The sequence below is a fragment of the Mastomys coucha genome, unplaced genomic scaffold, assembly GCF_008632895.1.
Source record: "Mastomys coucha isolate ucsf_1 unplaced genomic scaffold, UCSF_Mcou_1 pScaffold9, whole genome shotgun sequence".
Taxonomy (NCBI): Eukaryota; Metazoa; Chordata; class Mammalia; order Rodentia; family Muridae; genus Mastomys; species Mastomys coucha.
Genome location: NW_022196915.1, coordinates 31,224,943 through 31,229,887, shown reverse-complemented (window position 1 = coordinate 31,229,887; position 4,945 = coordinate 31,224,943). Strand labels below are relative to the sequence as shown.

The window sequence follows — 4,945 nt, the reverse complement described above, 5'->3', positions numbered from 1 at the left end:
ATATTCTACCAGCTGGGCTGGCTTGTCTGGCCTCAGTAGGAGAGGAAGCACCTAGCCTCAAAGAGATTTGAAGTGCCAGGGTCGGGGGGATACATGGGCTCTTCCACCACTCTGGGGAGAAGGGGAGGGGAAAAGGATTATGGGAGGGGTTAACAGAGAGTAGGAGCAGTGAGCAGGGTGTAAATTGAATAAGTAAAAAACAATAAAATTAAATAAAAAAAGATTCCAATGTAGCTTTCATTAATACTCAGCTGGATCTCATCAGAATCTATGAAGATGAGAGTCAACCTGTGTGCAGCTGTGTGCAGATCGCCACACAGCCTCTGGATAGTTTTCAATTGGCATCTTCTATATATGTGTTTTTAAGCTGATTTTGCATTATCCAACAATACTCCACATAGCCCTTGAGCATCATAATATCTAATTTGCCAGCTAAATGATTTATAGTTCCTATTGGCCACAGGCTTATCCTTATGTGTGAGTTCCTAGATCATTTTCTGAGGCGCTAAGGGATAGTTCCTGATAACCTATCACCCACTTTTAGCATAATATTCACAGCATTTCATACAGCCTTTGATCTGTGATAAAGAATAAAGTCCACAGGAGGCTAATCCTGTAATGTGTTGGCCACTACATGATTCAGCCAACCTATACCTGTGTGTGCTTATTCTAGATACAGCAGATACAGATGGAGCATCCCCATGCCCCCAAATGTAAAAGATGACCCAGATGTCCTCTATAAATCTTTTTTTCAGAACACGTCATTTCAGTCCAGGTGTGAAACTGAAGACTATCCAGCCATTTTTCTTATGGAAAAATAAGTGACTAACACAAGGAGTGAGGGATTTCTGTCATCTGTGAAAAGAATTGACTTCAGTATCACATATTTATGTGTGACAAGGGGTACCTTCAACACTGAACTGGAGAAAAAATATGATGATTTTGGGTGTGGTATGTTTGGAAAAGTGTGTGGCATCAACACACGTTTCCATGACAGATTCACCACCACATATGGAAGACTCACCTTGCCAAAGCCTCTGGTAGAGTAATGCTTTCCCAACAACTTATCCTCTATATTGTGCCTTTACTGGGATGACTTATTGTTGGGTGTCAGGGTTCTGAGTAATTCTTGTACCTACTTTTATGTATCTCAATCTAATTTTCTTTCCCCATGGAGTAGTTAGCCAATAGACACGTGGAGCAGATTTCAGCTGCATTACCAGACATCAGTTGGTATTTGCCTCACTGTTGAGTTCACATCTATATACAGGGTCCCTAGTAGAGCAGTTAGAGAAGGGACTGAATGAGTTGAAGAGGTTTGCAACCCCATAGGAAAAACAACATCAACCACCCAGACCACCCCAGAACTCCCAAGGACTAAACCATCAACAAAGGAGTACACATGGCTCCAGCTACATATGTAACAGAGGATGGCCTTGTCATGCACCAATGGAAGGAGAGGTCCTTGGTCCTATGAAGGCACAATAGATGCCCCAGCGTAGGGGAATCAAGGGCGGGGAGGTGGGAGTGGGAGGAGGAACAACCTCATAGAAGAGCAGAGGGAGGATGTGATAGGGTGTTTCCAGAAGGGAGGGAAACCAGGAAAGGGGATAACATTTGAAATGTAAATAAAGAAAATATCCAATAAAAAAAGGAGGTATCTTTTTCTGAGGAGGCTTTGATCCTAGCGCAGAGAATGCTGTGTTCAAGTTGTCGGTGGCATTCTTTGCCCCTCCACAGTTCTCGAAAGGGTGCTGTCAGAGAAGAAAAGGCAATCAGACCCAGAAGCACTATTTCTGGGTCAGAGGCTCGGCAAAACCAAGGCCTATTCACAAATAGTAAACCAAACCAAAGGAAGAAAATGCAGCCCAAAATTGCTATGGTTAGAGGGATGAGATGCAATGGTAGTTCATTTGCTTTGCACACTCAGTGCTCCTGATGCAGCACTTCTGTCTGAGAGAGCACGTATCCTAGTCTGTGCCCTGTCTGATCTTCTGCTGGAGCATTCTAGGCCTAGGGGAAGAAGAGACAAAGGCCTGTTGAGGACCTGCCATGAAACTTTCCAACAGACACTAGCTCTAACCAACAGGCCAATCCAATGTGACCTTTTAGTTGAGGTCATTCCCTGTATCCCCAAGGGAGAAGGGTCAGAGAGCACATGTACCTGGATTTTTTCTCACTTTTTAAAAATTGCTAGAAAGAAAATTGCGAACTACACAATGTACTGAACTAAAAAAAATACACAGCCCACATATCTCTAATAATCCATATATATACATATACATATATACACATACACACATATATATGATATATACATATTATATATATATATATGTATTGCATTGAAAAATAACAATGTAGCAGTGACTGAATGTTAGTTTAGGAGAGATGTGAGCAACCTAGAAAGCCATATGGAGGTCTTCTGGGGAGCCTGAAGAGCATTTCAGTGAGGGCTTTGATTATTTCTCCAGTGCAGAAACCTACCTGGGTTCAACTTGTTAACCCCTAAATCTGCCAATACCTAGAGAAACCATCTCACAGGAAGTCCATGCACTCTGCAGAGAACCTATGATCAGCAAGTGTACTGCATGCAAATCTTCCCAAGGGTAGGCACTGGCCTCTAAAAATGATGTTCATAGAATAAAAGGGGCCGGAGGACTCACTGTCTTCTATAAGGGACTATCCCCTGCTAGGTTTAGGACTCCTGAAAGGACTATTTGTGGGGAGATTTAAGGGACAATGTGCTCAGAGAGCTCAGAAGGGAGGAAAACTCAAAGCATCCTATATATTGTTTCATGGACAGAAGTTCTTGTTTAATGGAGCAGAATAATACTCTGAATCATGGGGTTAACAGAGAGGGCCCAAGACAGTCAACAAAGAACTGAGCAAAATGACTACCTGTGGTTCAAATCCTTTTTGGTGTAATGGGTCAGGATTCCACAAAGTTCATCCCTCTCAAGATCATCTGGAGATCAATTAACAGGTTCTCCAAACTGTTCGTGTTCTCTTCCTACTCAGTGATGGTGGAGGGTTGGGGTTGACTCCTTCCCAGAAGACTCTGTAGGTAGGTAAACACAAGTAAACTCGCATAGATGATGAGGCAGGGCCAGGAGAAACAGTGCTTAGTCCCAAACAGAAGCCTAAGGAAGTGAAAATGCCAGAGACACTGAATCCCTGAAAGAGCAGGAAAGCTATCTTCAAGCTGGGCTCCTCAGCTATGTCCCTGTTCCCACCCACCATAGCTAGACATATGCCTCACTCCCTACTGCAACCCCTCTATCCCTGAAATGCATAAGCTGGTCCAAACAAGAAGATTTGCAGGACATTGGCAGCTCACACCTGGTGTAATGAAGGGAAGTCCTGGAGTTCATTATGCTTAGCAGCATCAAGCCTTAATCATGTGTGTTCAAGGCCAAAGTGTCTGAGACCTTGATACATGATCAGTGGAGTATCCTTCCTCATTCCTGGCACCACATAATCATGTACCCTACAGAAATCTGCTGTGATGAAGTGATTCAACACCCTATGCTGAGAGGAACACTTATTCTTACCCAGCTCCTGGAGGCATTCTTTGCCACTCAGAATGAAATTAAAAGTTCCTAGCAAAGCAGCTGCAGATTTGTCAATTCCTGGATCTCTGCCAAACTAATCATCAGAAATTCTTGACTCTGGGTCTACCATTTAGGAAATTCTAGGCTCTAGATTATAAGTGCAAGTCCTAGATGGCCCAGCTCAAGCCCACATACTCCAGGAAGCTCCCCCAAACTGCCAGGACCCACTCTGACTTCTGCATGACAATTTCTTTCTTCCTTTTCCCACCAAGGCAGAAGGCTGGCTTCCTTCTGCTTCCATCTGTATCTTCTTGATCTTCATTTTTCCTCTGAAGTAACCTGAGCAGCCTGGACTATTTGCTTGTTTGCGAACCCAATAGCCACTGAAGGAATACCTACCTCATAGGCAGTTGGTGTCACCACAACACTGGTGACATCACAGAAGATTCTAGGGTTTTCCTGGATACAAGAGATTGTTTAGGGAAGAGACTACTGATGATGTCACTGGGAACTGCCATGGCCTACCTGCTAATTGTCTCTCCACAAATTGACCAGTTTCTGAGGTGCCCTTTTCTGGATCCTCACTTGTGACCCAGGGGATACCCCTTGGCACATTTTCCTTACAAAACTAGAGATTTCTCTCTGCTTCATTACAAGTCAAGTGCTTTGGAAGGGGAGTTGGTTAGGACCTTGGCATGAATAGGAGGTCTTTGTTGGACCCAAAGCTGTAGTGACCTTGGATGACAAAGATTCTTCTCCATGATAAATCTACCCCCAGGGTCCATTCCTGAGAGATACAGTCCATTTCTCCAAGTTTTCCCTATTTCCCAAAGGCCAGTATCTTTGTCCTGCACATTTAATTTGATACAAGTTGTATTATATTTCCTTACTGAGCATATCTTGAGAGTGGGCACTGTTTTTTTATATATTTACCCATGTGTTTTCACGAAATCTCTGTTTTTCACTCCCATTTTTTTTTTCAGTGAAAACCCCCTTGTTTTGGCAACATAGGTGCTCAGGTTCAGGGTGAATATCAAATGGTAAACTTTGTGTCCCTTCAAAAGAAAAAGTCCCATATCTTTACTTTCTCCAATACAGCCAGATGATTAAAGTAGACATCAGTGAGTAGAGGTCAACATGGACTGTAGGTTGCTGGTCTGTCATCACCTTAGCTATCACTTCTCCAATATCTACCTTCCTGAGTTCCTAGGTCCAGGCCTTAGGATATTGGGGGTTGGACCATAATCCTATATTGATACCAAACCTAAGACACAGGAGGATGGGCAAGGAGTGGAAAGGCCTGAGGTATGGTCAATCCTCAATTTTAATGGGTCCACTAAATTAAGTTCAGGAGGGAGTCCATTTGGCATTGTCATCTGTGATTTTTGCCT

At 43.3% G+C, this 4,945-nt stretch overlaps 1 long non-coding RNA gene across 2 annotated transcripts; it reads right to left on the bottom strand.

The window, feature by feature from the left end:
- Window positions 1–1,640: 1,640 nt before the first annotated feature.
- On the bottom strand, window positions 1,641–3,938 carry LOC116084850. 2 transcript variants are annotated; one of them, XR_004116290.1, is made up of 3 exons: window positions 3,783–3,938; window positions 2,902–3,061; window positions 1,641–2,013 (listed from the first exon to the last, which is right to left on the bottom strand). It is a non-coding gene; the product is annotated as an uncharacterized LOC116084850 (long non-coding RNA). The 2 variants fall into 2 exon arrangements; XR_004116289.1 differs by having other exon boundaries at window positions 3,823–3,938.
- Window positions 3,939–4,945: the final 1,007 nt, after the last annotated feature.